General features: G+C 50.5%; 1 protein-coding gene across 2 annotated transcripts in view; it reads left to right on the plus strand.

The window, feature by feature from the left end:
- The first annotated feature begins 1,130 nt into the window (after positions 1-1,130).
- Positions 1,131-12,609, plus strand: part of CUL1 (cullin 1) — a 77,053-nt gene continuing 65,574 nt past the window's right edge. Inside the window, exon 1 of one of the 2 annotated variants that reach the window (XM_029062617.2) lies at positions 1,131-1,213. The gene's annotated coding sequence lies outside the window, so the exon portion shown is untranslated. Of the gene's footprint in view, positions 1,214-9,694; positions 9,784-12,609 lie in introns of those variants that run through there. The other variant, XM_029062618.2, reaches the window with a different exon arrangement.

Raw genomic sequence — 12,609 nt, forward strand, 5'->3', positions numbered from 1 at the left:
CCCTCATCTGTAACATGGGGATGGAGACCGTGAGCACCACAGGTGGGGCAGGGACCGTGCCCACCTCATTAACTTGTATCTACCCCAGTGGTTAGAACAGTGCTTGGCACGTAGTAAGCGCTTAACAACTATTCTAATTATTATTATTGTTATTACAATGCTTGGCATCTAGTAAGGGCTTAAGAAACACCACAATTTGGGTTAAGTACAATCGATATTCTTCTTCCTCAGGGCTATGACTGTACGGAGGAGGTTTTCCCGACTCTGGAGGTAGTGGGGCGCCCTCCTCCCCCACCAAAGGAGGCAGGTCCGTGTCTCCCCACCAGCTCTGTTCTATTGTACTCTCCCAAGGCGCTTAGTACAGCGCTCTGCACGCAGTAGGCGCTCACTAAACACGACCGATGGATTGATCGAGCGCTCGAATGCTGCCGTGGGGTGAATCCTCGCCCCCTGGAAGCCTTCGGGGCAGCTTCCTTCCAAGAGGCGGCGGGGGAGGAAGAGGATCTGGGGAGAAAGAGCGGGCGCAAGGCCACTTTGGGGAAATCTGTTTTCCACGGCAAGGGGCAGAACCGAATGGCTGCGGTCCATCATCATCACCATTGATGGTATTTATCGATGGACAGAGCACAGGGCCGGTCCAAGCCTTCCTCCGCCGCCTGGGCTTGAAGGCGGGGGGTCGGGGCGCCCATCGCCCGCTTTGCTCTGCACCCCCGGGGTGGGGAGGGAGGGAGAAGACCGGCAGACCGGGCGGGCGGGCGGGCAGAGAGGGGAGATCGGGGTGGAGGGAGAACAGAAGACCGGACGGGGAGGAGAGGGGAGACCAGCAGGCGGGACGGGGAGCCCGGGGAGGCCAGAGGGCCGGGACGGCAGGCGGGGAGACCAGCAAGCCGGGCGGGTGGAGAGAGGCGGGGAGAGCAAGCAGGCCGGGCGGAGGTTGCGCGGTGCAGGCGGCGGCGGGAGGCGGGGAAGAAGGAGAGGAAGAGGAGGAGGACCCGGAGGGCGGCCGCAGGAAGGAGTCGGGGCTTGCACGCAGCTCCAGTCGGGGCGGCCCTCGGAGGCGCGGGAGGCCGGCCGAGCGGGGCGGGGCGGGGCGGGGCGGGCCCGGCCTGGGCGTTTCCCCGGGGAGGCGCAGGCCGGGGGCCGGACCGGGGGTCGGGCCGGGGTCGGGCCGGGAGCGGGAGGAGCCGCCGACGCCGACGCGGGGAAGATGCGGGTGAGTGCGGGCGCGCAGGACCGGCCGGGACGGGACGGGGCGGGGGGGGCAGGACCGGCCGGGGCAGGGGCGCGCAGGACCGGCCGGGTCGGGGGGGGGCAAGGACCGGCCGGGTCGAGGGGGGCAAGGACCGGCCGGGCCGGGCCGGGCAGCGCAGGCCCGGGCGGGAGCCTCGGCGTGGCAGTGAGGCGGGCCGCGGCCGGGCCCGGGCAGCGGCGGAGGCCGCGGCCGGGGCCCAGTGTGTCCGGACGCGGGCACTGAGTCACCCCGGGCCTGCGGCGGCCGGGCCGAGCCGAGCCGAGCCGGGCCGGGCCGGCCGGCCTGCAACTACGCACTGGGAAAAAGCCCCGATTCATGCGGGCGGAGGAGGAGGACGAGGAGGAGGACGAGGAGGAGGAGGAGGGGGCCGCGCGGCCGACTGGAGGCCGCCTCCGCCCGCCCCTTCCCGGACAGGGGGGCCCCGCCGGAGCCGGGCAGCTCCTCGCCGCCTTCCGGGTCCCCATGGCGGGCGGAGCGCCGACTGCCGCGGCCCGGAGGGAGGGAGGGGAAAAGGGACCCCGATTCGGGCCGGCATCGGGGCCGAGGGGAGGCCCGGCCCGACGCCAACGGCCTTCCCGGGCCTCCGGCCCCGGCCCCCCCGATCCGGGCGGGCTCGGGGGGACTTCCCCCGGCCTCGTGGGGCTCCTTGCTTCCTCCCCGTTCCACCTTCCTTCCATTTTTGTCCCAGCAGGCCTCCCCGAGGCCCGGCCTTGGGCGGCCACCTGCCCCGGCCTGGCCGGTCCTGGCCCACCCTCCCCGCCGGGATGGTCCACGAGCGCAAAAGACTCCTTCCTTCCTTCCTTCCTTCCTTCCTTCCTTCCTTCCTTCCTTCCTTCCTTCCTTCCTTCCTTCCTTCCCTCCTTCCCTCCTTCCCTCCTTCCCTCCTTCCCTCCTTCCCTCCTTCCCTCCTTTCCTCCTTTCCTCCTTTCCTCCTTTCTTCCTTCCACCCATTCGGTCGCATTTCTTGAACGCCCCCCGGGTGCCCTCTGCGCTGGACTGAGCGCGTGGGAGAGGACAATACCGCCCCAAAGAGACACAACCCCTGCCCACACTCGGATCCCAATCCCGGGCCGGGGGAGGGCGGGGGGGAGGGGGGTTAGACGTGAAAGCAGGGATCGATAGCTGTAAATGGAATCGTTGATAATAATAATGTTGGTATCTGTTAAGCGCTTGCGATGTGCAGGGCACTGTTCTAAGCGCTGGGGTGGATATAGGGTCATCAGGTTGTCTCACAGTCTTAATCCCCACTTTAATAATAATGTTGGTATTTGTTAAGCGCTTACTATGTGCAGGGCACTGTTCTAAGCGCTGGGGTGGATATAGGGTCATCAGGTTGTCTCACAGTCATAGTCCCCACTTTAATAATAATGTTGGTATTTGTTAAGCGCTTGCGATGTGCAGGGCACTGTTCTAAGCGCCGGGGTGGATATAGGGTCATCAGGTTGTCTCAGTCTTAATCCCCACGTTAATAATAATGTTGGTATTTGTTAAGCGCTTACTATGTGCAGGGCACTGTTCTAAGCGCTGGGGTGGATATAGGGTCATCAGTTGTCTCACAGTCGTAATCCCCACTTTAATAATAATGTTGGTATTTGGGTGTTAAGCGCTTGCACTGTGCAGGGCACTGTTCTAAGCGCTGGGGGAGATACAGGGTAATGAGGTGGTCCCACGTGAGGCTCACAGTTAATCTCCATTTTACAGATTTACAGAGGAGGGAACTGAGGCCCAGAGAAGTGAAGTGACTTGCCCACAGTCACACAGCTGACAAGTGGCAGAGCCGGGATTCGAACCCATGAACTCTGACTGACTCCTAGGCCCGGGCTCTTTCCACTTTACAGATGAGGGAACTGAGGCACAGAGAAATGAAGTGACTCGCCCACAGTCACACAGCTGACAAGTGGCCGAGCCGGGATTCGAACCCATGACCTCGGACTCCCAAGCCCGGGCTCTTGCCACTGAGCCACGCTGCTTCTCTTAAGAGATAGGTACATCCCGGCTCTGCCGCTTGTCTGCCGTGTGACCCTGGCTAAGTCACTGTACTTCTCTGGGCCTCGGGTCCCTCATCTGGAAAATGGGGGTTGAGACGGTGAGCTCCGGGTGGGAGGGGACTGTGTCCAACCCGATTTGTTTTTATCCACCCCCACCGCTTCGTACAGTGCCTGGCACATAGGAAGCGCTTGACAGATTCCCCATTTGTTGTTTTAATAAGTGCTGTGGGGTGGGGAGAGGGGGGAAGAGCAAAGGGAGCGAGTCGGGGCGATGGGGAGGGGGAGCCGAGGGAAAGGGGGGTTTAGTCTGGGAAGGCCTCTTGGAGGAGGTGCGCCTTTGGTAGGGCTTTGAAGGGTTGGGGAGAGTTTCAAAATCCGGCCAATTGGTGGACTTTGAGTGCTTCCCAGGTGCGGAGCACTGCACTAACCCCTTGGGACAGTACAGTCCAACAGAATTAGACATTTCTCGTACCCCTAACGAGCTTACAGTCAGTGAGCCCTTACAGTATGCAGAACACTGTGCCAAGCACTCAGAAAAGTGCGGTGCAGCCAAAAAAGTTGACCGGTTCCCTCTCCATAGCAAGCTTACCATCCGTGATGTTTTCGGTTCTTTTTAATGGTATTTGTAAAGCACTTACTATGTGCCGGTCATGGTACTAAGCGCTGGGATGGACACAGGAAATTTGGGTTGGACACAGTCCCCGTCACACGTGGGGACCACAGTCTCGATCCCCGTTTTACAGATGAGGTAACCGAGGCCCAGAGGAAGTGAAGTGACTTGTCCAGGGTCACGCAGCGGACAAGTGGCAGAGCCAGGATCAGAACCCATGCATGTACTGTGTGCGGAACCCTGTGCCAAGCGCCTGGGAGAGTATAGTACAGCAGAATTTGTGGACCACCTTTCCCTGCCCACAGCGAGCCGACAGTCTAGAGCGGGGAGCTCGATACAAATCCGCAGAACGTCTAGGTGAATTCTCCAAATAAGCTCTCTGCTTAGTTACAGTGGTGTCTGTCTCCCCTCCTCTAGACTGTAAGCTCGTTGTGGGCAGGGAATGTGACTGTTTATTATTGTTTTGTACTTTGCTTAGCGCCGAGTACAGTGCTCTGCGCACAGTAAGCGCTTAATAAGTGCAATTGAATGAATGAATGCTTGTTGGGCCCCAAATGGGACTCTGCCCTTGATGTTTCTGGTTGTAGTTAAAGGAGGGTGGTGGCGTTTTTGTCAGGCGCTGGGGAAGCCCTACGAATATGGGCATATTGCAGTTGGTCATGAACTGTACAAAGGGTAATGATGTGCTGAATTGCAACTTGGGTAGTGGCGTATAACTAGGCCGATTTGCATGAGTTTGAATATCACTGCCGAGTAAACAGCTGTCGGACAACTTTTCTGCCTTATTGGATGGACTCCGGTTGGGGAATCGGAGTTCACGGCGACAGGGGCATAAAACCCAGATCCTAGAACGAACCCGATTAAGGGGTTGATGATGCTGAAATCCAAATGCGCGGTGACGGTGTGTATGCGCAGTGGTGGACCTTTTAGTCAACGCTTCCGCTTTATAGCCTCTAAAGTGCGGCTTTTATGAGTTGTAGGACACTTGAAGGTGATCCTAACCAGGTGGGGTAAGGTTTAAAAAGGAAGGTATTATGGAATTGCCATAACTCATAACTCGATTTGAAATGCTGGAGATTGAAGATTCTGTTCTCTGGAGAAGCCCAGAACCGGTAGATGAGTGGGGGCCGCTTGTTTCTTTGCGAGAAGCATGTTATGAGGATGGCCGCTGACTTTTATTGATTTGTTGTTTTTTTTAATAGAGCCAGAAATTTTTTTTTAAAGTCTTTGAAAAAATCCAGTCTTGGGGTTAGTTTTATTCATTCTTGAGCAAAGTGTGTGTCGCTTTCCTCTGACTTTCAGATGGATTGAAACCCTTCTGTTCGATGCCCGTTTTTGGCCTGCTGTCTGTGCGATTTGATGACGGAATCTAGAAAATTACCACATAGCTGAAACTAGGAAATTAACTTGGTAAAGCAATAAAAAATGCTAGGTTCCCTCCCTAGACGCATACTATGTTTCAAGGCAGACATCTCCCATCTCCAGCACTGCTTTTTAAAAGGCGGCTGTTGCTGTAGTTTTGTTCTGACAAAAATTTTCGCTCACCTGCAAATATGCCTGAGCCCTGCTCACCTTTACTAGTGATAATGCCCCTCCTGCCTCCCTCTCCTCTTCATTCATTTATTCATTCATTCAGTCGTATTTATTGAGCGCTTACTGAGTGCAGACCGCTGTACTAAGCACTTGGGAAAGTACAGTTCAGCAATAGAGATGGTCCCTTCCAACAGTGGGCTTACAGTCTAGAAGGGGGGGAGACAGACATCAAAACAAGTAAACAGGTGTCAATAGCATCGATATAAATACGTAGAATTAGAGGTGCATATACACAGCAAAACAAGTACATAGGCATTAATGTAAATAGAATTATAGGTAGGTATGTATATTCACAAGTGCTGCGGGGTGGAGCAGGGTAGAGCAAAAGGAGCAAGTCGGGGCAGTGGGGGAGAAGGGGAGCTGAGGAAAAGGGGAGCTTTGTCTGGGAAGGCGTCTTGGAGGAGGTGAGCCTTCAATAGGGCTTTGAAGGAGGGAAGTGTGCAAGTTTGGTGGATGTGAGGAGGGACGGAGTTCCAGGCCAGAGAAAGGACGTGGGCCGGGGTGGTCAAGGAGTCCCCCTTGTTACTCACGCCCACACACCCTTGAAACTCACTGTTATCACAAGGCTAAATGAGCACATGTCTTCCCCATTGGACAGCAGGCTCTCTAAACTGTGAGCTTGTTGTGGGCAGGAATGTGTCTGACATATATTCTACTCTCCCGAGCGCTTAATACCGTGCTTTGCACACAGGAAGTGCTCAATAAATACAATCGAATGAGAGAATGAATTAGACAACCATAGAATTCTCCTACAAACACCCATTTTCTAATACCGAAGCAAGACACACTAGCAAGGAGGCTCAGAATTCACCTTTCAGGTATGCTGCTGTTTACGATGGACATTGGTTAAATGACCTGACTGAACCAAAAGCTTATGAAGTGATGAGCTTCCTTTTCCTCAAAAATCACCCCATCGAGTAGATGAGCTACAGGTGTGATTTTTAGAAACAAAATTAAAGTCTGAGGCTGTAAAGCAGTAGGCATTCTAACTAGAAAATTGAAAAAAAACTATGACTGGCAACCCCCCCCCCTTTTTTTGTGTGTGTGTGATATATGTGTGTATATGTACACATATATGTAAAATATATAATGTTTCTAAAGTGAGTAAACTTATTGAATCATAAGGCATTTTTCATTCAATTATGTAACCAAAAGGGGCATGAGATAAGAAAACTGGACTTTTATCAGGGCTTAGTACAGTGCCTGGCACATAGCAAGCACTTAACACATGCCATAATAATTATTATTATGAAATCTGCACTGTATTCTACCTTTGCTTTTTTGAGTGTTTGAGGAGGCACAAACGTGGTTAATTTAAGACAACTAAAATAGTAATTAAGCTTTAAGGGAATTTAGGGAGAAACTTGTTCTTTTCTGTAATTTGAGGTTTTGACATTCTTAAAAATGTTTTCGGATGTTCTAGGAATAGACCTATCTCCTCTGGGGTTCAGACATAGAAACCTTGCCCTAACTGTGATCTTACTGTGATCTTACCTTAATAAAGGAATTCTACATTAAAAAAAAAAATCTTTACCTGCTGACTTGTCCCTGGGTAATTGCCAGCTGGACCAGCTCTGGGAGTCTGGACTGGCTTCTTCCTCTCTGGTGGTATTTGCTGGGGGTGGGGGGTGGGGGGTGTTGAGTGTTCTTTCATTCTAACGAGGTGGGGGACGCGAGGGCTCTCATTCTAACAAACAATTCATTTTGGCTCTCAGGGAACACAGTTGTTAGACCTGTGCTAGAAAGGGGGTCTTACTTCCAATTTATTTTCCAGGAGCTGTTTTCATCCTAGCCATGATTGCTTGCAGGACAAACCTGATACCCAGGACCAACTTAATACTGGCTGGTCCTGGGTAACATTAACCCCACCTGCCCTGGCTTCACATCCTTGGCCCAGTTGACTGATCGTGTTTCAGGCTTCTCTGTGTATCCCCTTCGTACTACTACTGCTGCTGCTGCTGCTACTTGTGGTTAGATTTGGCAGGGTTGGGGAGATGAGCGCCCATCACCCCCAGGAGATGTCAGTCGGACAGTCTCTGACCAAACAGGATATGCACGCAAGGAAGTATGTAATAAAAATGGTAGAATTAAGAACTTAGTATATGCCAAGCATCGTGCACAAATTCTGGGGCAGGCATAAAATGGAATCCGATCAGAAAGCGTTTCCTGTTCCACATAGGGTTTGCGGCCTTAAGAGGGTAGAAAAACAAGTATCTGATCCCCATTCTGCAGATGAGGAAGCTGAGACACAAAGAGGTTATATTCACCGTAGGCCACATACACAACAGCCAAGTGGCAGAGCAGGGGCTAGAACTCAGGTCAACTGACCTCCAAGGCAGCATTTGTTCCAAAAGGCCACAGTGCTTTAAGCATTTGCTGTGAACTTGCTAGTTAGTCACCCGAGACCAGTTCGAATGTCCTCCAGGCCTGAAGTGTAACAAACTATGAGTTACAATCCCTTTTTTTTATTGTTGGGTTGGAAACCAAGATGGAGCATTATAGTGTCAGGCAGTTTCCATTCTGAACCGGTTTTTTTTTTCTTTTAAATGCAGCTGCCATACTGTTCACCCAGAGAAGTTACTAGAAATCTCTTAATGAACCATTTTTCTTTGACTCTATAAATAGCACAGCCAACAAATGTCTCCAGAGTCGTAGTGATAGCATCAGATTGCGTACAGTGCACTAGGCACTTGAGAAGTACAGAATAATGAAATGACATGTCCCCTGCCCAGAAGGAGCTTGCTTACGCTTTTATGGGGGAGACAAACCTGAAAATATTGGCAACTAGAGTGATCAAAATAAATACGTTGAGTGCTATGGGAGGCGTGAATAAGGTTATAAGTTCTAGAGGTGGCCAAAGGGATGGTATCGCTCACGGGGTTGGGAAATTAATCTTGGAAAGCTTATAGGAAGAAGTGGGATTTGAATTTGGGAAGAGCCGTAGTCAATCAGTCGTACTAATCGAATGCTTACTGTGTGCAGGACGCTGTACTAAGCTCTTGGGAGAGCAGAGTATAACAAGTTGGTAGATATGCTCCCTGCCCATAACCAGGTACTGAATAGTGGTGGTAATAATGATAATTATGGTACTTATTATGCACTTACTATGTGCCAAGCACTGGAGTAGATAAAAGTTAAGCTGGACACAGTCCCTGTTTCACATGGGCCGCACACTCTTATCCCCATTTTACAGATGGTAATGATGGTATTTGTTCATTCAGTCATATGTATTGAGCCCTTACTGTTGAGCAAAGCACTGTACTAAGGGCTTGGGAGAGCACAGTATAACAACTGACACATTCCCTGTCCACAGCGGGCTCACTTCTAGCACTTACTATGTGTCAAGCACTGTTCTGAGCGCTGGGGTAAAATACAAGCTAATCAGGTTGGACACAGTCCCTGTCCCATCTGGGGCTCACAGTCTTAATCCTCATTTTACAGATGAGGTATTTGAGGCACAGAGAATTTAAAGTGACTTGCCCAACCAAGGTCACACAGCAGATACTTGGAGGAGCCGAGTTTAGAACCCAATTCTGTGTGATAGGATGAAGGAAGAAGTTCCCGTAATTCTGGCCTTCAGAGGTCTCACAGTCTTCAGAGTATTGTGCATAGAGTGGTGTGTAGACCTGTCTTTAAGGAAAGGATGAATTTGGGAGGAACTGGGGAGTCAGCACATAAAATGATAATCAGCGTCTGACCGAGAGAGCGTAATTTCATTGTTAGCCAGGAATGAACCTGTTTCCCCTCGAGGATAGAGTTTATCTTTACTGAAGATGCTGTTTTTAGTGCAGCAGCCAAATCCTGAGAATTTGACTGTTTCAGCAGAATACAGTGCGTTCTTCCAAAACAAGTGTTTCCACTCTCCTTTTTGGGGATAACAAGATAGCCGACTAGGGAACGTTCTCCTGACAACCCGTGACTGCTCAGATAAAGCACAGTGCAGTGCTGGATAAAGCAGCTAGATGTGTAAACACAGCGTCAGATATGGAGTGAGTACTGTTAATCAATCAGTACTCTTCGAGTGCTTACTCTGTGCAGAACATTGTACTAAGCACTTGGGAGAGTAAAATATATCGGTGTGACTTTTCTTCCAGCCTGGATTCTGCAGGACTGCAACACCTGCATTATTGGAGAAGTAACTGCGTTAGAGTGATGATTCCTTGTCATAGCACAATACCATTTTAAACCCTTTCTCTTGCCTTTTGGAAGACAAAACATCTCGGGCTCAGTACTTGAAAATGTAACTGGTGAGCTGGTGTCAGGAAGACCTCACCTAACCTCACCACAAAGCTATCTTTTCATAAAATACCCTCGAAGCATCAGACTCCTGCCTTGATCTGGTGAGTTTAGTCCCAAGCTTGTCACTTGTGAACTATTTGATTCCCATTGTACTCACATACTTTGCCCTTCCCTTGGGCCCTCCTGAGTCCTTAGCAAATCAGCTTTGCAACCACAGGGGCAGGGAAAAGACTCCCATAGGCATATGGAAGGGAGAATTGACTGGTGTAGCTTGCCCGAGAGGAAGACTTGGAGGTTCAGTTTATGGAGAGAATATCAGTGCTCTCCTGCATGCGATGTTTTTTTTGGTCCCAAATTGTTCTTACTTTACTGGACAGTTTGATGGTTTAAAGTCACTCGGCAGGCAGGTGGTGGAGCCAGGATTAGAACCCAGGTCTTCTGTCTCCCAGGCCTATGCTTTATCCATTAAGGCCATGCTGCCTGTTTCTTGGTGCTTTGTGTGGTGGAGATTCTACAGAAAGCCTGTCCTTATATATTGCCATGTTTCTTTTTTCTAAACTGAGATTGTTTTGGGATGGTTTGTAGCTGATCTGATCGTCAAGCAGAACTTCTCCTAAAGGTTGTGCCCCAGCAATGTCCCGACTATGCCCTGGGGGTTGGTCCAGGGCCCCATCGCATTGATATTTCTGATCATGTGTGGCTGGGCTCCCAAGGGTTCTGGTCTGTGGCCCAAGCCCAAACCTTGCTTCCATATGTGAGGCTACTTCTTGTCCCGGGCCATTCATCTGAGCAGCTCTATCTCGGTCACTCACCTTAGCACTCTGGAAACTTAGGGTATCACCCAATCTAGAGCTGCCCCTTGTGATGGCACTGCTGAAGGGGATACTGCATTCTTGTGTGTGATGAGTTTTGTCGAGAGAAACTCCGTGGCCGTGAAAGTCTCAGGGCAACGGCCCGGGATTCAGGAGACCTGCAGTATTAATTACAGCCAAGGCACTTTCCTGCTGGGTGAACTTGGGCTCGTCATTTAACTTCTCCTTGCCTCAGTGGTCTTATCTGTAGAAGATGGGGGTTTAATACTTGTTCTCCCTCCCCCTTACATTGTGCCTAATCAATTGATCACCTGTATTTATTGAGCACTTTTTGGGTGCAGAGTACTGTACCTTGGGAGAGTACAATATAATAATAGCAGACACAAAATAGTTATGATATTTAAGCGCTCACTATGTTCCAAGCATTGTTCTAAGTGCTGGGGTAGACTCCAGTTAATTAGGTTGGACTTAGTCCCTGTCCCACATAGTTCACACTCTTATCCCCGTTTTATAGATGAGGTAACTGAGGCCCAGAGAAGTGAAATGACTTGTCCAAGTTCCCACAGTAGACCATGTGACACAGCCAGGATTAGACCCCAGGTCCTTTTGACTCCCAGACCAGTGCTCCATCCACTAAGCCACACTGCTTCTGATAATATAACAGGCACATCCCCTGCCCACTAAGAGAGCTTAAAGCCTGATCTGATTGTATCTCCCCCAGTTATAGTACAGAGCATGGCACATAGTATGAGCTTAACATATACCACAGCTGTTGTTATTATTCTCTTTGCCGTTAATGGTGGACACTGTATTTAGGGCTTGTTAGGGCTGCTCAGACACCAAAGCTGTTAGATAGGACAAGTATCTCTCCCACAACCAGAGACAAGAATGGTGCCGCCTTTGTTCTTTAGCACTCTAGGGTACGGAGAAGGGGAAATAACAGCGTGGCTTAGTGGATAGAGCATGGGCCAAGGAGTCAGAAGGACCTGTTGCTGAATTGTACTTCCCAAGTGCTTAATACAGTGCTATGCAACAGTAAGTGTTCAATAAATATGATTGAATAAATGAGTGACCTGGATTCTAAGTCTGGACGCTGCCACTTATCTGCTCTGTGACCTTGGGCAAATGTCTTTAATTTCTTTTGCCTCAGTTACCTCATCTGTAAAATGAGGATTAAGACTGGGAGGCCTATGTGGACTTTGCCCAACCTGATTAGTTGTAGCTACCTCAGTGCTTAATACAGGGCCTGGCACATAGTAAGCGCTTAACAAATACCATTTTAAAAAGGGGGCATATTTTATCACCAAAAGGGCATGTACTTGATCCGAGCTATTCACCCTCTCTTGTCCACTATACCCAAGACTGAAACACACAAGATCTCTAGAGTGTAAACTCAATGTGGGCAGGGAATGTGCTGTTTATTGTTATATCGCAGTCTCCCAAGCACTTAGTAGAGTGCTCTGCACACAGTAAGCATTCAGTAAGTACGATTGACTGACTGGGATGGTTGACAAGGATAGCAGATGCAGCTTGTCACTGATAGGCGAATATAGAGGTAGGGGATAAAAATAATACTTGTATATGTGAAGCGCTTGCTATGTGCCAGACATTTTACTTAGCACTGGGGAGGATATAAGCAAATTGGGTTGGACACAGTCCCTGACCCACGTGGGGCTCACAGTCTCAATACCCGTTTTTACAGATGCACAGAGGCACAGAGAAGCAAAGTGACTTGCCCGAGTTCACCGAGCAGACAAGTGGCGCAGCCGGGATTAGCACCCCTGACCTTCCCCAGACGTGTGCGCTTTCCACTACACCATGCTTCTCTATTGAAAGTGCCCTTGAGTCATTTTCCCAGCGTGTGATGGATGGATTGTGCCGTGAACCCTCCACACCATCTCACTGAAGTCTCCTTGTGACTACAAGGCACTTAGTAAGATGGTCGGTGGGTCTGTAGCTGGGGAACAGAATATTCCTGAGGGCTCTCGACTGGTGGTCCGGAATAGTGGGCAGAGATATACAGCAAAATGGAAGTCACGGCTGATGTTCAGATCGTTAGAATGGTGACTGAAATCCCAGGAAATTGAAGGGGACTTTAAGGCAATGGAAATTGAG

The sequence above is a fragment of the Ornithorhynchus anatinus genome, chromosome 4 (assembly GCF_004115215.2).
Source record: "Ornithorhynchus anatinus isolate Pmale09 chromosome 4, mOrnAna1.pri.v4, whole genome shotgun sequence".
Taxonomy (NCBI): Eukaryota; Metazoa; Chordata; class Mammalia; order Monotremata; family Ornithorhynchidae; genus Ornithorhynchus; species Ornithorhynchus anatinus.